This window comes from Cervus canadensis, chromosome 26 (genome assembly GCF_019320065.1).
Source record: "Cervus canadensis isolate Bull #8, Minnesota chromosome 26, ASM1932006v1, whole genome shotgun sequence".
In the NCBI taxonomy this organism is placed as follows: domain Eukaryota; kingdom Metazoa; phylum Chordata; class Mammalia; order Artiodactyla; family Cervidae; genus Cervus; species Cervus canadensis.
In genome coordinates, this window is record NC_057411.1 from 42544321 (window position 1) to 42566071 (window position 21751).

Genomic DNA, 21751 nt, shown 5'->3' on the forward strand with positions numbered 1-21751 from the left:
CAGGGTGTTGAGCTGGGGTCTAGTCCCAAGTTCTGTCCTGACTTCTGTGTGACCTTGGCCAAGACCCAGAAATACTCTTAAGCCTCTTTTACAAAAGAAAACAATTGGACCATAAATTCTCAGAATATCTGCCCTCTTATATCCATCTACAATATGAAGGCTTTACAGAATTAAGAAACATTCTTGTCTGTCAAAGCAAGACACTATTATCCAAGATTCTAAACAAAACAATCACTGTTAAAAATAAATATTAATAACGTTTTGTCACTTGGTATCAGCCTTCCATTTCATGGGCTAAAGGTAGAAAAATACATTAAATTTCTGCATTTCTGAGGTCTTTTTGATAGTCAGGAAAATAATATAGCTTCTAGCAGGAAAGACTGTCCCGTTGAGGGTGTGTGTGTGTTAAGTCACTTCAGTCATGTCCTACTCTTTGCGACTCTGTAACCTGCCAGGCTCCTCTGTCCATGGAATTTCCCAGGCAAGAATACTGGAATGGGTTGCCATTTCCTACTCCAGAGGATATTCCCAACCCAGGGATTGAGCCCATGTCTTTTATGTCTCCTGTTTTGACAAGTGAAGGCAATGGCACCCCACTCCAGTACTCTTGCCTGGAAAATCCCATGGACGGAGGAGCCTGGTAGGCTGCGGTCCATGGGGTCACGAAGAGTCGGACACATCTGAGCGACTTCACTTTCACTTTTCACTTTCATGCATTGGAGAAGGAAATGGCAACCCACTCCAGTGTTCCTGCCTGGAGAATCCCAGGGATGGGGTCACACAGAGTCGGACACGACTGAAGTGACTTAGCAGTAGCAGGGTCTCCCAAACTACCTGCTGCTCTGGTTCTATTCAGATCATATTCAGCATTCAATCAACAAATATTAATCAAACCCAGGACCTGATTAAGAGGTGAATATGCAGGATAGGGGAACCCTCTCTGAAGGAGGCTTCATCACCCCAGGGGGGGAAAAAAGATGAAGGAAAATAGCATTATATCAAAGCTTAATGAAAGGAATCTATACAAAGTAAAACAAGCCCTTCCGGGTGGGGTGGGGGCTGAGGGGTTGTGTGTGATGGGATAAGCCTTCCCCACAGTCAACTCCAAAGGGTGAGCCTCAGCATGTTCTTGGCTGGATGGAGGCAGTTGAGTTCGGGACTTTTGCTTGGGTACCTTTGGGATGGAAGTTTGGGAGTGAGCAGAATTCCTTAAGATGACAGAAAAGGACTGAGGGCTGCCAGACGGGTCCCGCTTCTTGGTCCTGACCACACGTAACATTCAATCTCTTCCTAAACCAATGAAGATGCAACCTTTAAAGAATAGTAGGAAGTGCAAAACCCAATTATCAGCCGGCCCAACATACCCAGAATCCAGCCAAGACCTAAACGGACTTGTCGTGTCTCAGGCACTGGGGAATTAAGAGACACAGCTTGCATCCTTGTTCCTTCCCTCCAATAACTCAGGTACATGCAGGGGTACAGGGTGTGTTGGGGGTGCGGATGAGAGAGAGGAGGCAACATATGTGATAACTGCACTATGGTTAGGGATAAGAGATGGCCGTGAATACACTGCTTACTAGCATAAAGATTCACAGACAACGGAATGCTGGGTATACATACATCACACATCACATTATTTTTTTATTCACAAATTCAAATTATTTTAAATTATTATTTAATGTGTCAAGAGACAAGAAGAATTATAACAAAGTTGCATTTAGAAATAGTTTGTTCTATTTGTCAAAATCAAAGGTGGGAGAATGGAGTGGGAATGAGTTATCACGTCCCAATAATAGGCAGAATTTCTTCCTCCAAGTCTTAGTGAACAAGAAGGAAAAAGCAAAGGTGTTGGGAGAGGGAGAGATGAGACAGGAGTCTGTGTGTGAGTTTCTCCATTGCTCCTTCTTTGATGGTGTCAACTCGATTTGACGGGACTTCAATAGGGTTCAGGCTTCCTAGGTGGTGTCAGTGGATTAAAAAAAAAAAAAAAATCACCTGCCAATGCAGGAGATACAAGAGATGTGGGTTTGATCCCTGGTTGGGAATATCCCCTGGAGTAGGAAATGACAACCAGCCTCAGAATTCCTGCCTGGAAAAATGAGTACGCACACACGACATGAAGGCTTATCCATGGGATTCCCTATTCCAGTTCCTTCTGAAAGGAATTTGCTACATAAAATCTGTATGTATGTGTATGCATGTGTGTTTGTGTGTTAGAGCTCTGATAATAGACCAAGTTTTTAAGACTTTCTGCAACTTTCACATCCTCTCAAGGCAATCAAGGCACTAAGGAAGCTGACACACGCCTTGAGGTCTTGCCTATGTGATGTTTCTATGACGATGCCTTTCCAAGGGACGTTTTCAAAGATGTCAAAGAATAAATCACTACAGTCTCCTTGGTCACTGAGCCACACAGATATCCCATGTTGACAACCACCTTCATTTCCCCATCAGCTGGTGTGAACTTGTGCTGGTGTGGCTTTGTGCTTCAGATCAGATTCAAACCAGCATTCGCTATTCAGTCGCTCAGTTGTGTCTGACTCTTTGCCACCCCATGGACTGCAGCATTCCAGGCTTCCCTGTCCTTCACCATCTCCTGGAGCTCACTTAAACTCAAGTCCATCAAGTCGGGGATGCCATCCAGCCATCTCATCCTCTGTCGTCCCCTTCTCCTCCTGCCTTCAATCTTTCCCAGCATCAAGGTGTTTTCCAATGAGTCAGCTCTTTGCATCAGGTGGCCACAGTATTGGAGCTTCAGCTTTAGCATCAGTTCTTCCAATGAATATTCAGGGTTGATTTCCTTTAGGATGGACTGGTTGGATCTCCTTGCAGTCCAAAGGACTCTCAAGAGTCTTCTCCAACACCAATTCGAAAGCACCAATTCTTCAGCATTTGATGTCTCATATGTTGGGGCAAGTGAAGGGCTCAGCCAAAGCTCAATGGTTCCAATTCAATGAGGTATTGGCGATTATGCTGACATTTCTGGTTTGGCTGTCCATAAGTGTCTTTCAGGTACTTAGAGTCACAGGAAGAAAGACATTTAATAATGTGAATCACTAAAGCAAATTTCAAGATTTCTTCTTACACACATTACCCTCCTTCTTTTCTCAGATACCATCCAGGAGACTACATCGTTTGCTCAGGACATGGACACCAGGTCTCCAGAGCACAGGTCCCTTCTGGACACTGGTCAGGGATACAAGAAGGAGACTGGTCCCTCCACAGCCCCCAGAGGCCCATTGTGGAAGGAGGAAGATGGATGTGGAAACAGACACTTCTGGCCCAATTAGTTGGAGGAAGATCTGGGATGAACACTATTTTAGCAAATTAAAGAAAGCCAGGAAGAGGAAGTTTGGGACATACTTCATGGAAAAAACACCTAGGGAACACTCAGAAGTCTGGTGAGGACAAAAACCAAGTTCAATATGCTTTTAAATGACATCCAGGGTAAAGCACATAAACAGAGAAATAAATAGAATGGTGTGGGAAGATCAAAGCAAGTGAGTTGATATCTGCTGGGGTTTAAATCCTGGCTTAGTTATTTGATCATGAAAAAGTCACACATCTCTCTGGGTCTTATTTTTCCCATCTAAAGAAAGTGGGGGCTCCCCCGGTGTGGCTCAGTGGTAAAGAACCCACCTGCCAACACAGGAGATGTGGGTTCGATCCCTGGATCCTGAAGATCCTCTGGGGAAGGAACTGGCAACTCACTCTAGTATTCTTGCCTGGAAAATCCCATGGACAGAGGAGCCTGGCAGGTTGCAGTCCCTGGGGTTGCAAAGAGTTGGACATGACTAAGCACCCACATATGCAAAAAAGGGGGTGGTTCCTACAATGTTGAGTGACTGTAAGATTTAAATGATACATTGAGGAGAACACTTTGGCTCACCTGATACACCCTCATGACAAAGGAGTTCAAAAATAAAAGAGTAACACTAGCATGATGACATCATCTTGAAAAGAGAAGGAAAAGGACAATAATAGCAATTAAAATTCAGATTTTTATAACACCTAGCCTGCTTAAATAATGGTCCTAAGTAAAGAAAGGAATCACAACATTCCAAAACTGACATGTTAGGAAAAGGATTCTTTAGGGAAAGCAGAAAATTTTGAGCATTGAGAGCCATTCATGGAGAGAGAGAGACGACAAAGGAAAATAGCAGAACGAAAAGCACAAAGTGGCTCTTAATCTAATGTTTTTTATAGCCACTCTCCGACATAAATCACAGCAAGATCCTCTATGACCCACCTCCCAGAATATTGGAAATAAAAGCAAAACTAAACAAATGGGACCTAATGAAACTTAAAAGCTTTTGCACTACAAAGGAAACTATAAGTAAGGTGAAAAGACAGCCCTCAGATTGGGAGAAAACAATAGCAAATGAAGAAACAGACAAAGGATTAATCTCAAAAATATACAAGCAACTCCTGCAGCTCAATTCCAGAAAAATAAATGACCCAACCAAAAAATGGGCCAAAGAACTAAACAGACATTTCTCCAAGGAAGACATACAGATGGCTAACAAACACATGAAAAGATGCTCAACATCACTCATTATTAGAGAAATGCAAATCAAAACCACAATGAGGTACCATTACACGCCAGCCAGGATGGCTGCTATCCAAAAGTCTACAAGCAATAAATGCTGGAGAGGGTGTGGAGAAAAGGGAACCCTCTTACACTGTTGGTGGGGATGCAAACTAGTACAGCCGCTATGGAAAACAGTGTGGAGATTTCTTAAAAAACTGGAAATAGAACTGCCATATGACCCAGCAATCCCACTTCTGGGCATACACACTGAGGAAACCAGATCTGAAAGAGACACGTGCACCCCAATGTTCATCGCAGCACTGTTTATAATAGCCAGGACATGGAAGCAACCTAGATGCCCATCAGCAGATGAATGGATAAGGAAGCTGTGGTACATATACACCATGGAATATTACTCAGCCATTAAAAAGAATTCATTTGAATCAGTTCTAATGAGATGGATGAAACTGGAGCCCATTATACAGAGTGAAGTAAGCCAGAAAGATAAAAGAACATTACAGCATACTAACACATATATACGGAATTTAGAAAGATGGTAACGATAACCCTATATGCAAAACAGAAAAAGAGACACAGAAATACAGAACAGACTTTTGAACTCTGTGGGAGAAGGTGAGGGTGGGATGTTTCAAAAGAACAGCATGTATACTATCTATGGTGAAACAGATCACCAGCCCAGGTGGGATGCATGAGACAAGTGCTCGGGCCTGGTGCACTGGGAAGACCCAGAGGAATCGGGTGGAGAGGGAGGTGGGAGGGGGGGATCGGGATGGGGAATACATGTAACTCCATGGCTGATTCATATCAATGTATGATAAAACCCACTGAAATGTTGTGAAGTAATTAGCCTCCAACTAAAAAAAAAAAAAAAATACTAAAATCAAAAAAAAAAAAAAGGACAACGATTATGAGATAATTAGCCTTGGCACCATCTTTGCAGAGGACCATAAAGAACTCTTCAAGTAAGAAAAGGCAGCAGGTGAAGGCAATTCTGAACGTGAGATTGTTTCAATCAGCAGGGTCCGGTGGTTTGTGTAACTGGAATCCTCCAAGTGGCTCCAGGCCAACCCTGAGCCCTTCTGCAGCTTCTGCTGGAATCTGTGCAGCCAGGAAGCGTGGCTGGGAGCAGAGCGAGGTCAAGGCAGGCTTGACTTTCAAGACTGTGTGTGTGTGCATGTGTGCCCAGTTATGTCCAACTCTTTGTCACATTACGGACTGTAGCCCTCCAGGTTCCTCTGTCCAAGGGATTTCCCAGGCAAGAAGACTGGAGTGTGTTGCTATTTCCTCCTCTAGGGGATCTTCCTGACCCAGGGATCGAAACCACATCTCTTGTGTCTCCTACACTGGCAGATGGATTCTTTACCAGCTGAGCTACCGGGGAAGCCCACTTTCAAGACTAAATAATGCAAAGCCGTCCCTGGAACAGAGGCTGCCAGGCTGGGGGAAGGCTGGTGCACAGAGGGCTTCCTGCAGCCAGAGAGCTCAGGAGAGAACAGAGCGCCAGCTGGAACTGATGTTACCCAGAGACCATTTACTCAGGTTACTTTCATTCCCTGAGGGACCACTGCCGACAGCTGCCCATCTGAGCTCACAAATCTGGACGAAAACCTCAGGCTTCTCTCAAAGACTCCTGTTTCTGTTTATGGTAACAGTACTTTCACTTCCAGCAGCTGCGACGGGAGGCTTTTTTTTCCTGCCTTCTCCCCACATAGATCCACCTTCTGTTGCGCAATCCTGCACTGAGATCTGGGACCAGGCAGGAGCGGGTGCAGAGCTGAGAGCAGAGGTTTATCCTGCTCTCCCGTGGCAGCCGTTTCCTGCGGGAAGCAGCCAAGCCCAGGTCAATTACAGCAACGTCACGGCGCCAGAGGAGCCAGGAGCACGGAGAATAGACCTTGCATCTCAGCACCTCCAACCCTCAGCTTCTTGTCCCACTCGGGTTGGTGGCAGGCCTCTGCCCACTTGAGGGTCGCAGAGACCTAGAAAGACAGCGCCAGCCATCTGGGGCCAGAGTGGGGAGAACGTGCATAGAACCTCAGCTGGCCCTTCTAGCTCTAGGAAGTGACATAGCGCTTCCTGTCACTTTCACTGCCCGCAGCAAGTCCCAAAGCCATCCGACCTTCAGATGGGGGGGGGCGGGGAGTGCAACCCTACTCTGAGCCTAAAGACAGCAGGATGCTGCCACAGGCATTATTATTTATTGGGGATGGGAGGCGGGAGGCAGAGAGCATCCAAGACAGATCTGAGGGAAAGACAGAGAGTTGGAGCTAAGAAGAAAGGGGAGGGGGCTGACAAAGGGTGGGGATGTCCATGTCCCTGATTTGTCTGGGGAAACAGCGGGCAGTCCTGTGGGCAGACCACGAGGTGGGTGTCAGAACAGAGGACGGTGAGGGACAAGGCTTGGAAGAGTAGCCTGGGAACGCCAGGCTGCGGTACTTGGAATTGCATCATCACTTGCATTATTAATAGCTAGGTGTGGAGCACCCACGACGGGCATTAAGGCTTCCCTGGTGGTTCAGTGGTAAAGAATCCACCTGCCAATGCAGGAGACAAGGGAGATGAGGATTCGATCCCTGGGTTGAGAAGATCCCCTGGAAAAGGAAATGGCAGCCTGCTTCAGTAGGCTTGCCTGGAGAATCCCATGGACAGAGGAGCCTGGAGCACTAGGGTCCCAATGGGGTTGCAAAAGAATCAGACGTGACTTAGCTACTAAATAACATCATGAACATTAAATGTTCTCTATACACCACTGCCTTTAATCCTGACAAATCAATAAAACAGAGTATGTTGGGGTCCTTAGTTTTTTTTGGTCAATAGTTATTTCTTGGGTGACAACTGCCTACCACATCCTGGTTCAGGATTGACCTAGGGGTTGAGGGGTCCAGACAAAGCCTCCATCCTCCTGTGATTTAATCTACTGGAACAGATTAAACATTAAATAAGTGTATGAAAAAATCATGAAGAGTATGTGAGGTTTGCAGAAATGATAACCTTGCCCAAAGGGATACTGTGATGTAGCAATATAGTTGGGCCCAGAGCTCATCTGCGTTTAAGTGTCCTGTACTCAAACACCAATGCCGTATACCATGGACTCCATGGGACACTGTGCACCAGGGGACGGGGCCGGGACCAGATTATATTTGTGTTCTTCACAGTGGGTCAGAGCTAGAGAAATTAACACAGAGAAATACTGTAGATTACAAACAGCTGTAAAAGTTATGAAGCTGAGGGGGGAAAGAAAAGCAAAACCAGAAAAATACAAGATTTACATTTCAGCTGAAGACAGCAGTCAAAGATGTTATAGAGCGGAGCAGCTCCATCACCAATTGCAGGATCCAAACATAAACGTAATTGTTCTGCCCAAAGGCGTGTGCATGCTAAGTCACTTTAGTCATGTCCAACTCCTTGCGACTCTATGGACTGTGGTCTGCCAAATTCCTCTGTCCATGGGGATCCTCCAGGCAAGAATACTGGAGTGGGTTGCCATGCCCTTCTCCAGGGGATCTTCCCAGCCCAGGGATTGAACCTGTGTCTCTATTACCTCTCCTATAGTTGCTCAAAGGCAAGAGGGATTAATTCTGGATGGCCAAGATTAATTGGCTTATTATTTGATTAATTGGCTCCTCCACAGATTCAAATGGCTGTGCCTTAGTTTCTCCTTCTGTAGTTCTGGCCTGTGTGCATGTGACCAAACTTTTGGATGAGGGGACCTACAGGGAAATCTGGCTTCCCTGGTGGCTCAGTTGGTAAAGAGTATGCCTGCAATATGGAGACCTGGGATCAATCCAGTATCCTTGCCTGGAGAATCCCATGGACAGAGGAGCCTGGTGGGTATAGTTCATGGGGTCACAAAGAGTTGGACACGACTGAGTGACTAACTTTCAAATTTCTCTGTTTCACAGGGAAATCTGCAGGCTTTTGAGAAAGATTTCCTTCCCTGATTAAGAGTCCCTCAACCTTGCTCCCTTCTTACGTGAGGGCAGAGGGTAAGGGCAGCTGTCGGGGTCGTCCTGGGTTTCTCCCCACCTGGACAGATGAGTGTAGGACAAGGTGGTCTGGGTAGGGATACACTGCTAGAGCCTCAGTAACATTCTTAATCCGCTTTTCACACAAGATCAGGCTTACCAGCAAGAAAAGCTCATAATCACTGCTAAGTGCTGCCTTAACACACGTACCCAGTACCAGACCCTCCAATGGGTATTTTACACATATTATCCAATGTTTACAGCAGCAAAAGGTCCAGGTTCTTGCTGTTGCTCAGTCGTGTCTGACTCTTTGTGACCCCACGGACTGTAGCCCACCAGGGTCCTCTGCCCATGGGATTTCTCAGACAAGAAAACTGGAGTGGGTTGCCATTTCCTTCTCCAGGGGATCTTCCCAAACCAGGAATCAAACCTGCGTTTCCTGCATTGGCAGGTGGATTCTTTACCACTGAGCCAGCAGGGAAGCCCAAAAGGTCCATGAGGAAGTATAATGCCTTTTAACAGGACGGCCAAGGTTGGGAAAGACAAAAGCATTTTCTCCAATGTCAAAAACCTCAAATAATGCAGTGTTGTTGGGAGCAGGGGCGGTTCTCCTGTGCTGTGATCTCCTTAGTGCTCTGGCCCCAAAGATGCTCCTGCCTCACTGGACAACTGAGGACTGACTTGTCCCCCAGAAAAGGTCAGTTCCTCTGATGTGTGTGTAGATGGGGCTGAGAGGTCAGGAGGGAAGGAAGCATTTCACAGGGAGAAAGCAGGGCAGGAGAGATGCCATCCGAAACTCTCTCTAATAAGAGCCCATGCTTAAGAAAGAGACTCACAGACTTAGAGAACCAGTTTATGGTTGCTGGGGGCAGGATGAGGGGAGGGGATAGTTAGGGAGTTTAGGGTGGATATGAAAACACTGCTATGTTTAAAATGGATAACCAACAGGGGCCTACTGTACAACACATGGAACTCTGCTCAATGTTATGTGGCGGCCGGGATGGGAGGGGAGCTTAGGGAGAATGGATACACGTATGTGTGTGACTGAGTCCCTTCGCCGTTCACCTGAAACTATCACAACATTGTTAATGGGCTGCTGCTGCTGCTGCTGCTAAGTCGCTTCAGTCATGTCCGACTCTGTGCGACCCCATAAACAGAAGCCCACCAGGCTCCTCCGTCCCTGGGAGTCTCCAGGCAAGAGTATTGGAGTGGGGTGCCATTGCCTTCTCCAGTTAATGGGCTATACCTCAAGAAAAAATAAAGTTAAAGTAAAAAGAGCTCCTGTGTGATGAATGGAAATAAAATCAAGCCCAAAGTAACAGACCCACCCCTGGCATCATGCGGAGGACCACGAGGGGCATGGTGGCCGATGTCTCCACCAGATGGCACTGGATTCCCTTGCGTTCAGTTGTCATCGGGGACTTCGTGCTGACTCGGAGCAAGGAGAGAGGCCTCAGCTTCTCTAGTTCCATCACATTCCACATTCTTTCCAGTTCCACCAGTACAATTTGTATGTCCTTCCCTCAAGGTCATAGGTATTAAGCCCAGATCCTGAGAAGCCTTGGGACAGGGAGAGGGAGTGACATTTACTTAAATGACTGTATCTGGATAGGATTTAACCAGGGACTTCCTACTGCAAGAGGCCACACTGCATTTCCCTGGGCTCCGAATCCTGTCTGCTCATAATCCTCTTCTGTCCTGGCTTCTCCTCCCTTCTCTTCCCTCCTCCTTTCCTGGGTTCTTCCTCCTTCCCTTCCTGCATTGCTGCTTCTAAGCTTTTGGCCCAGAAAATGAAATAATATTTGCTCACACTATATAAATTAAGACTAAAGAAACAAAGGGCAAAAGACTCAGACAGTCTCCCAAGAACGTTGAGTTATGAGATCCAGGCTCTCTGTGAAATAACACTGAGTTTGCACTCTAGAAGTCTACACTGCTTTCTTTTGTTATCTTATTAACAGCATCTTTTGAGATCCAGGCTCTCTGTGAAATAACACTGAGTTTGCACTCTAGAAGTCTACACTGCTTTCTTTTGTTATCTTATTAACAGCATCTTTTTTTTTTTTAATGCTGATTGAGTTAGGCATTGTGTAAATGTTTGACATTACTTATTTAGTTTAATGTGCACTGAACAATTATCTGCTATAATTTTAATTATGCCCATTTTGAAGATGTGGAGACTGAGGCTTAGAGATGGGAGATAACTCATCTCCTGTTGCACGGCCAAGGAGTAGCAAAGTGGATCTAACCAGATCTTTCTGACTGAGTCAGTCTACATGCAACCCGCCAAGCCACGTTGCTTTCTTTCTGGTCCATATTCCATATAAACATACTACTAGTAAGCAGCTCAAGTTAAACGAAGAGTTAGTGATTTCATATGCAACAGAAACACCATTTTGGCATAAGCAGTATCTTACTATAGAAGAAAGCATTAAACTCTGCTTGGGAAAAGTTCACTGGCAACCAAAGTATTGCTTATTGAGTTCCCAGGTTATTACCTGATATGGAAACATATTTCCATGACCATCCTCAGAACAACATAGTCCAGCAGTCCTGGGGAGATCTCAGACTCAGTTCATAACCTGAGGTCATCTGCTTGGGAGGAGCCAGTCTGAAAGGCCCTCTCACTGTTTTATTAGCTTTGGATTCATCCGAGGAGGGAGCAATTGCAAGCGTGAGTTTTCAAAGCACAAAGCTCCCCTTCAGTGTACTCAGTGGAGCCCTTGTGCGCATCTCATGGTTCCAACTCCCGTCCTGCAGTAATGAGCTCAGAGCAATGTTTGTGTTGAATACTGTGCTGCGTTGGTGGACTGGCTGCTCCCCTGGTGGCCTCAAGGGTTGAAATGCCTTCTTCCCAAAGAGTGCTGGGAATAATCTGCTGCATAGATGGCAGAGATCTGACTCGTCCATAATTCTTCTGTTTCTTTTCGAAAACAAGTAAGTCTGCCTCGGTTTGATCTGTTGCTAAGCTCATCAGAGAAAACAGCCCTTCCTTCTCTCCTTGGATCATACGGTGGCTAAATTATTTCACCTCCAAATGACTGTTTTCTTCCCTGTCTCACTGCCTACAGCTCTAGAAGTTTCATCAAAGGCATCAGCTACAACTGTCACTGCAAGATTAGAGATGCTTAATAATAGGACTTCCAGTTATATTTAAATTCCAGAAAAACAATCAATCATGTCTTAATATGAAGTATCTGGGATATACCTACTAAAAGAGTATATGTTCTTTATTCAAAGTTCAAATTTCACTGATCATCCTATATTTTTACTTGTGAAATCAGGCAACCCTGCATAAGAAGAATATGCATTTTCTTGAGCATTAGGCTAGGCATTTGACAAGGGCAATCTCCTTTAATCCTCATTAGAATACTGAAAAATCTGAGACCCAGAAAAGCTGTCTATTTCTCAGGGTGATACCATCAGTAAGGAGCAGATCAGAAATTCAAACAGACACGATTTCAAAAGCCACACTCTTCGAGAACAACTCCTACATCTAATTCCAGAAACTTGTAATTGACACCTTCTCCGGCCTTCCTCTCAGGGACACTGGGAAATATCTGGCTGAAGATGGAATTTATATCAAGCTCAATTGAGTTTTTCGGAGGTGGCACCATGCCGGCCTGCTTTCACTCCATGCCACTCAAGTGTGTATTTCTCTGCGCACAGCTAGAAGAGCAAGCCTTTTCATTTCAGCTGCATCTGCAATCACCTTTCTCCCACTGTATGTGAACTGCTGATACAGGACTCTGATTTACTCTCCTTAAAGAGTGAAGATATTTACACAAAAACAACCCTACTGCAGCGTGTACCTAATCTGTAGGAATTCTAGGGGAAATTCAACAAGACACACAATGCATCTCAGAAAGTGCTGAAGTGGAAGTTCTCAACACATCAAAGGAGATGTGAATGTTTGAAACCTACATACCTTCCTTTGCTTACAGAAAATGTGGGCTACTCAGCCCACCATGGATTTAACCAGTTTCCACCTTGAGCCATCTGCTCGCTGCAAGTGGAGAATTGTGGCCCTGGATCCGGGGTCTGCTGCCATCATTTTGAGGATCTAAGAAAAATCACTTTTCTGAATCTTGGTTTCCTTAAATATAAAATAAAAATGCTAAGAGATCCCTGTCTCCCTTGAAGGACCAGGTACAAGAGAAAAAGGAGACAGTGGGTATGAAAGTTCTAGATGGAAGTTAAGAGTTATCATTTTCATTCTTTTCTCCTATTTTTTTCCCCCATTTTTTCATTCTTTTTAAATCATTTTCATGCCAGAGTGCTTTTGTGCTGCCAGAATCTATTCAGGGAAGGGTTTGTGTTTAACATGCCAGCTATTCACCTGGGCTGACCACATTGAGAATCTCTAAAATGGACAAATGGGATGGCTTGGGGCCATATTTTGATTATCTTGTATCATCACCATTCATTGGCTTTTCTCCGCAAGCCTCTCTTTCCTTAAATATTTCTTTCCCCCATGAAGCCTTTCCCAGTTCCCCCCCGGCAGAAATATTGCCTCTTGTTTCTTTTCTGAGCAACTACTTGGAACCAGACACACTGTTCTGCAAACTGGTGGCAGAAACAAACCTGAGGCTCCAGATGCCTGCTCAGACCGGGTGTATATTCTGATGGAGGCGTGAACGGTGGGGAGCACGGGAACCAATGAAGTAACAGGACAACTCCAGATAAACATTATGGCTGCAAAATTATGCTGTGGGAAGGAGGATTGCCATGAAAGCAATACACAGAGTTATTGGAAAGAAGCTGTCCTCAAAGGCAGGCCTACCTGATGCCACAAGCAAAGGCCCAAACAGGATGCATTTCTTGATTCATATGCAAAAAAATTGGGCATTTATCTGACTGCCATACTAAACTGTAAGTTCCTCAAGAACAAAAACATATTTTTTTTTTCCACTTCTGTGCAACTACCCTGGCAACAACAGTCGCCATCAATGGCAGAAGTCGACTGGAGAGGGAGATGTACTGGAGTCTCAAAGGGCCTAAGTACATTTCACACTTAGAACAGATTTTTTAAAGACTCCATTTTCTTGATACAAAATGAAATTTGGTTAAGAATACAAAATGTCACCGCCAGGTTTTTAAAAAAAAAAAGCTTCAAAAAATTTTTATTGACGATGGGGTCCGGGGTTCAAATAGATTGAAAAGCACAGATCTAAACTGTTCCTGGTACATCTCAGATGGTCCATTAAAAAGACGCTATGGGGGGCTGGCAGACTAGTGGTTAAGACTTTGCCTTCCAATGCTGGGGACCTGGGTTCAATCCCTGGTCAGGGAGTTAAGATCCCACATGCCTTACAGGCAACAGGCCAAAACATATAAGCAATATTGGAAGAAATTCAATAAAGACTTTAAAAACAGTCCATGTTAAAAAGTAAAAAAATCTTAAAAAAAAAAAGTCAAAAAGATGCTGAATGTCAGCATTCTGAGTGTCAAAACTCAATGGTTACAACTCCCTTCTCACCCTCATCACTCATTTTAGCAATGTCCTCTTTTGTGACTGTTTGTTCATGTCTTCCACACTGGCCTGCAATTTCCTGGAGGACTGGAAATTTTGTCTGTTAATGGATTCTAGCACCTAAGGTAGCGCCTACCACCTGCTGGACACTCAATGAATGGGCTCAAGAGGTGACCTCATTAAAACTAAGAGAAGAGTCTGCTTTTAGGGGTTTACCCACAATAGCAACTCCCGGAATATAATACTAGGTCCAAACTCCCAAATCCTCAAATCCTTTTTGTCTGTTATGGCGGACCTGACTTCAGTTGTGTTAGATCAGAGACTGAACCTGGAGCTTCCTGGCCCCTTGCCAAAGGCGTTACCCCAGTATCCTGACATTTCCCCTTATTTATCTTTATTCTTAGCACCTAAGAGTCTGACCTAAGATGGACTGTCCGTCCCCATCTTGCTTTTCCCTGTCTCCGCCACTGAGGACAAGCAGAAGAGCAGAGATTTCCATCTGTTTTACCCCCTACTGCATCACCAGTGAGAAGAACACCACTTGGGACACGACTGGAACTCAATAAACATGTGTTAGGGGCATAAATGTGATTGGCGTAGCAGCTTACAGGACAAGGAAAAAGTAACACCGCAAACAGAAATTCTGTAAATGCAAAATTTAACTCACAGGAACACGGTTTACACGACACTCCTGATGCACTCTTGCCTCAAGCTTATGAATAACTGATTCTACTGAGCCTCTGTAGTCCCACCAATTTCTTTTCTCTGCCTGGAACCCAGAGGCCATAAACTGGAGGCCTGTGGGATGCAGGTACAGATGAGGAAGGAGGTCTGCCTACAGACGTGCTTTCCTCGGTCCACATCATATCATTTTAAAAATACGGAGTTAGCTGCTGATAGGAGACTGGAGTTTGATCCCTGGGTCAGGAAGATCCCCTGGAGTAGGAAATTTCAATCCACACCAGCATTCCAGTCCATGGAAAATTCCATGGACAGAGGATCCTGGCAGATGTCAGTCCACGAGGTCACAAAGAATCTGATACGACTGATCACACACAGACACAATGAAAAGTCAGGGGCTTTCCTGATGGCTCAGCGATAAAGAATCCACCTGCCAATGCAGGAGATGTGGGTTCCATCCCTGGGTCGGGATGATCCCCTGGAGAAAGAAATGGTAACCCACTCTAGTATTCTTTGCCTGAAAAACCCCATGGATAAAGGAGCCTGGCGGGCTACACTCCACGGGGTCACAAAGGGTTGGACACAGTGAGCAACTTAAAAAGTCAGTCGATTCTACATAAAATTGTAAACTTACAGCCTATCTTGGAAAATAAAATCATACTCGGCAAGACAGAGCCTGAGGTCCCAGCTTGTGCGCTGGGTCAGAACCAAGACATCCCCCTTACCCAGCCTGTCCCCAGGCCTGTTTCACTCAGGCTATTTACTTGCCTGGTTGCTAAAGGCATTTGAATGAGCGACCCCTGCTGGAAAGTTACCAAAAAAACACACAACATGGAGGAAAAAAAAAAGAAAAGAAAATATGCCCACTGGGACCTATTTTTGTTATGTTCAGGCTATTTCTCAGAAGAATAATGTATTCATTTTTCTAGAACTCTGGTGGTATCACATAACTGTTGACATACTATGGCCCAGTAAATATTACTCTAAGGGCCTGAAAAAGCTATGAAACTTAATTCCCTAAGGGTAGAGGAAGCTGAGAAAGCTTCATGCCAGAGGCAGGCCTGAAGATGGATTGTAAGAGGCTGACATCAACTGGTTACAACTGAATCCGAGAGAGAAGGAATTTACTTGAAGAGTATGAGTTACCTCGAGGAATTCATGAGAAGCTGGAAAGCCAGTCTTGGAAATGAGAAGGAACGAAGAGAACCTGGGAGCATCAGGATTATGCCACTGGAATAGCATCCCTGGGACATTCTAAGACACTGTGGCTGCAGCTGACGCCTCTTGATTCATGACTCACACTGGTAAATAAATGCTCAATTGTTCTTTTGTCCTTCAGTCAGTCCTTTGAGATTCCAAGCCTCAGGTGGGCTCACCAGGCTGAGCCCCAGTTCAGAGCTCAGAGATATGGATACAGAGAAAGAGCCCCCCGCCCCATGGAAAAGTCCCTCCACGAGGGGAGGTTGTTGTTGCCGTTGTTTAGTAGCTAAGTCCTGTCCAACTCTCTGGGACCCCAGGAGCATGCCAGGCTCCTCCATCCATGGGATTTTCCAAAGAATCCTGGAGTGGGTTATTTCCTTCTCCAGGAGATCTTCCCCACCTAGGAAATGAACCCACATCACCTGCATTGGCAGATGGATTCTTTACTGCTAAGCCAACCTGAGGGAAGGCTGGTACCTCCCTGAAGAAGAAGGGTGTTTGATTGCTGGAAACCTTACAGAATGCAAAAGTCCACTATGGATTAGGAGGATTTTAAGTGGTGATGGGAGAGGGCAACACAGGCTGTACAGTGGAATGGAACAAGAACAGGCAGACCTCAACTCCAATCTGGAATCCTTTGTACCTTTAGAAAATTAATTAACTTTTCTCATTGGCAGATTCCAAATCTTTAAAATAGAAATATTGCCATCTGCCTGTGTACTGCATGAGCTTGCTGTGAAGATTCAGTTCAAGCATTCATTCACTTATTTTGAAAATACTATTGGAGCATCTATTAAGCCACTTAGCTAGCACCTGGGGACAAATTTTGAACACCAAAAATGCAACAGAGAGACAGTGCTTTATGCTAGATGACAGATGTAGATAATGGAGACCCAGGTCATCTTCTAAAACTGATCAAGTATCCCTTTTCCCCAACTGCTAACACTCATCTGCAACATTCTTCCTCTTTTGGTTAATCAATACCAAGGCCCTTCCTGAAACATACATTTCCTTCTGATATACAAAATGCATTAAGCTAAAAAAAAAAAAAAAAAAAAAAGCACCAAAAAACTTTAACTCTGATTCTACAAATAAGAAACTAAAGGTTCTCAGAAGCAGTGAGCCCTGATGCTGGTGAATTTCAGGTGGAATAATCAGAAGATATTGGCCCCATTATATGAAATCCTCTCCCTCATTGAATGTTTAGAATATGTAATTCACACAGACATTCACAAACTAAATTGAAAATTAGCATTAAAATAGACCAAATGAAATTTGCAGCAAAAGGAAATTAAGTAACCCAGTACCTTTGTCACCAGTGCTTTATAACTGCCCAAATGCTCTCCACATGTATCTTCCCACTTTCTCATAATAATCTTCCGAGCTCGATTTTTTAGGGGATGAATCTGAGGCTCAGAGAGGAAAAAGAATGTGCTTAGGGTCCTGAGGCAAGAAGCTGGTTCCAAATCCCACTAGCAGTCTTGCCATTCCCCACTGGGAAAGGTTGGTCTGACTGGGAAGCACTGGGCCATTAGTGGGGTTGAAGGAAGATACTTACATCAAAGTGATGGGGAAAAACACAGATCTTTTCCAATACCAGCTGGAAAGTTACAGCTTTCAGCAACAGCCAGAAAGTCACTTCATTTCCCACAGAGCAGCTAGAAGACTGCTGCTACTCACCAAAGTTGCTACTTGCCTTTACTCCTCCAAGACTGTATCTTACACAAGAACCCTGGCATAGAAGCAGGCCCTGGAGCCTGAATTCTCAGCCCTGATCCTGAATACACTCAGTTCCACCAGGATGTCAGTACCTTTTACTATCCCTTTCTCCAAACTGACTTCTATAGCCAGAATGTGACTCAGGACTCACTGTGGGTTTGGACCACCCTGGGTAGATGGCTCTGTTCTGGAAAAGCCACTGTGTACCGATCAAGCACGTTACATCAGCCTCTCCCCAGCCTCTTTCTAGCCATCATCAAATTTTAATTCAAGATAAAGAAAGCTTCCACATTGCATTTCCCTTCAAGGAGCTCTCTGGACATTTCCAGTCAGAGAACGGTCTTCTTTTCAGAACAAAAGCACATCCCCAATTACATGGGAGAATACAAGTAAAGGGTTTCTGAACAACAACGTGGAAGACTTGAAATTTCACAAAAGGTACACCAACAACACAGCTAAGAACCATGGGCTTTTCCTGTTCTCCCCCGTAAAGTTCAAGGTATTACCTTCTCACCACTTTCCCAAGCAAAGAATCTCCCATCTTAAAGCTACAAGGCACAGTACAGCGGGCAGCTTTAGCCTGGATCAGAAGCCCCGAAAGCAAGGCTCAGGACGCCTCAGTAAAGGATCCTCAGTGGATGCTGTCATAGTAATGAACTGTTTGGACTCACGAAGTTGTTGATCCCAGGCAAACTCTCGGCTGAGTTAGAGGGACCCGCTGAAGCCCTGAAACGCTCCATAAGAAGTTGATTTTGCTCTGCCGAGCGCTGGAGAAAACCTTATGTAACACAATGGGCCATTTCAATATGTTATTTCTGCAAGCCTATGGGAGGAAAGGGGGAAAAAATCTAAGCGCTAGAAATACAAAGAGTAACGCGGGGATCTGCAGCTGAAGCGTTCATCTCCTGGAATTTCACTTGGTCAGGCTTATTCGAGTCGCACCCAATCAGTACCGAGGAAGCAGAAAGGAAGAATAATTCCGAACGCCAAAGGATGGGGTTTAGAAATGCAAGGAGGCAGAAGTTGGGTTATCGCCCTGTGCTTTCTTTTTTTTTTTTTTTTAACATAAAATTCCTGAAATTAACCCTTGAAAGTAGTGGGCAATTGCATTTCAACAAAATAAGGTAAGATGTGGCTGCAGAGCAATAACGCCCAAGTAGGACCCGAAGGATCCTGAGTGTAAACGGGTTGCGGCCACAAAAGCCAGCAAGCACCGGCGCCCGGGCGCTATGGGACCCTCGGGGATCCGCGCCCGCACCTAGCGGCAGGCGGAGAAGCCGGGCAGGTGAAACCGGGGTTTCACCAGAGCTCCGTCTTCATACCTCGGCAGCTCCTCGCGGCTGCTCTCTGCTAGAAGGGTACCGCTTCTGGGAGCGCAGCGATTAGACACCAGATTTGGAGTCGCCTCCCCAGAATCCCCCCCGAAAGCATCTCTGTACAAGTAGTGGATAAAAATAGCCAGCGGACCGCGCCGGGGGGGAGGGAGGAGCGAGACTCACGCAAGGCTAAGCAAGGATCCGACTGGTCCTCCAAAGTGGAGGGCGGAGGAAGAGGGGTGCGATCCCCTCCCGAGAGAGGGGCCTGGGTGCGCGAAGAAGCGTGGACGCTCGCCTCGCCGAGGGGAGGAGATGGAAGAGTCGCGGAGCTCGCAAACTGCCGCGGAGCAGAGCACACCTCACACTCTCCGCACCGCACCCCCCCCCCCCAGCCCCCCGCCCCGCGCCCTGCATCCCAGCTCTCGCTCCCTCTCGCCTCTCCATCTCATTTTTTTTTTTTTCCTTTTCTTGTCGGCGTCGGGGACAGACTGGGGTCAGAAGCGCGAGTCGCGCGCGATCGGCCGCCTGGCCGGGAGGGAGCACCTGCAGACTTCAGGCTCCGCGAGTGTGCCCGGGTTCTGAGTCCGGGTCTACGCGCTTCCACCGCGGGTTGGCGCCCCTCCTCCCCTCACCTTCATCTGCTGTCACCACCCAAGGTGCTCGAAATAGAAACAGACGCAGGGGAAAAAAAGAAAGTCAAAAGTAACACGAAAAACCAGAACCGTCTATCTTTGGCATGGGGGGTGAGGGAGGCTACTTACCGTCTGTCCGCCACTTCCATCTCTCTCCTCCAGAGCTTTCCCCGCCCCTCGGAAGATGTCCCATCTCTGCTTCGTTCCCAAAGCTAACCGCACTGAGGTTTCCCCACCCTGGATGCTCCCTCAGGACGGACTTTCTGCTGTTATCCCCGCCCCAGTTCCCAGCCAGAGTGGTACCCAGGCTCCGCGGCGCTTTGCGCTCCTACTGCCCCTCAGGGTCGGTCCTAGAGAGACGCGTCGGGCAGAAGCAAACCTCCTGACTCTTCTAGGGGGTAAGGGAAAAAGAAAAGAAAATCCACTGAGTCAGAAACCTGCTTGAAAAAAACCAGTCCCTGAAGACTTGCCTAGCTGAGGGACCAAGTCAGGAGGCTAGCAGGATGGGGAAAGCTCCGGGCTCTCCTTTCCCCCACCTACGTGCACTCCACTTGCACCAGCCTCCAGTCACCTTGGGCTCTGCTCTGGCCCTGAACTCCAGGATGCCAGGTCGGGGCACCCCGACGGGCCCGGGTCCTGCCGCTCCCCACACTAGCGACCCCCGCCGCCACGAGCGCGCGCCGCACTCACCTGAGCCGCGTCGCGGTAGTCCAGCCGGTCCGGCGCCCAAAGTCGGCTCCCGGGCTTGGCCATGGGCAGCGCCGTGGAGCCCCGGCGGCCGGCGGAGCGAGCTTTTTCAGGACGACCCGGGCCAGCGGGCGAGACACGGGCGCAGGCGCCCGCGGAGACCCGGCGGTAACGGCGGTTCGCAGCTGCCCTCGCGCCGGGGACTTTGCAGGCGGGGAGGCGAGGTTATCACCGCCGCCGAGGGGAGGAGCAGGGGGAGGAGCGGGAGCGGGAGGAGGGGACAGAGGAGGCCGGGCCCGCAGGGATAGCGTGTCAGGTCGAGGAGGATCGCGAGCGCCCACTGCTGCCCGGTCCGCTCCGGTGCTGCCCCGGGGTTGGGTCGGCTCGGAGTCCGGCTCGCCACACCGCTCCCGAGGCGGCCGGGGCAGGGTTCGGGAAATCCCGCCGACAGGTACCGCACGAGTCAGTCCCGCCCCTTCCCTGGCGCGGCAGTTCCCGGGGTTTCAGCCCTGGGAAGCTGGGGGTGGGGATGGGACTTGGGGAGGGGACCAGCGCTCCCTCCCGGGAGGGTGGGGCCGGTTGTGGGTTGGGTGACTGCCGTCCCTGCGAACCTGGGACATCCTGGCTCCACCGTCACTCTTGTTAGGGAAGGCGAGGTCCTAATCCCGAGCCCACGTCTTCCTCCACTCCCCGGCCTCGCCGGGTCCTCCCACGTGCGTCAGCGGGGCCGATCTCCGTCCGGGCAGGTGCCCACCTTAGGCATCGGTTGCTCCCTGCGCCGCCCAGGAAGCGAGGGGAGCCATCCACGCTCACCGCAGCCGGACCCGGACGCCGGCGGCCGGGCAGCCGGAGCGAGGATCCGCGCGAGGAGCCGGCTCCCCAGCGCTCGGTGTCGCCATTGAATGCTCCCTCCCTCTTCGGTTTCGCGTCCCCGGAGCGGATGCGGATTCAGCCGGAGAGCGCGGAGCTTTTAGCTCTGCCTTCGCTAGTGCATCGGGATTGCAAACGTCAGCTCTGAAATGAAGCCGGTCCCGCTGCCCGCTTCCCCCGCGTTCCTATACCTGGGAAGTTTTGTGTCAAAACTAGACCGGCCTTCAGTCTTAATTTCAGATATAAGGTTTCCAGGGACCCGGGATTGGAATCCCCTTGGAGAAGCTAGGCTGCCTGTCTATCCGAGCCCAAACTAGTGGTCCTAAAAGGCAGATCAGCCAATACGTTAAGAAATTAAATAAAAGAAAAAGAAAACGTGCCAGATGAGTGCCAAAGTAATTTATTTTAGATGAAATTTCAGTCGCTCTTCCATATCTTAAGTATTGGAAAATAAATGTTTGGAAGAAATCAAATTTGGCCTTCAAGTGTAAAAAATCTCATTAACTTTGCTCAGATTAAAAATACACACTCACCTAAGTAGTAAATCCTGTAGGAAATTGACCTCTTTCTCACGTAGTGTTACCCACTGCCCTTTTAGAAAGCAAAACGATGATCAGCCTTTTCTGGCTGTCTAATAAAACCAGGAGCATCTGGGA

General features: G+C 47.3%; 1 protein-coding gene across 3 annotated transcripts in view; it reads right to left on the reverse strand.

Moving 5' to 3' along the window:
• The window catches only part of HS3ST1 (heparan sulfate-glucosamine 3-sulfotransferase 1), a 35875-nt gene extending 15513 nt beyond the window's left edge, over nt 1-20362 (reverse strand). Inside the window, exon 1 of one of the 3 annotated variants that reach the window (XM_043448254.1) lies at nt 20229-20362. The gene's annotated coding sequence lies outside the window, so the exon portion shown is untranslated. Of the gene's footprint in view, nt 1-17178; nt 18168-19667; nt 19870-20228 lie in introns of those variants that run through there. The other 2 variants (XM_043448256.1, XM_043448257.1) reach the window with 2 other exon arrangements.
• Nucleotides 20363-21751: the final 1389 nt, after the last annotated feature.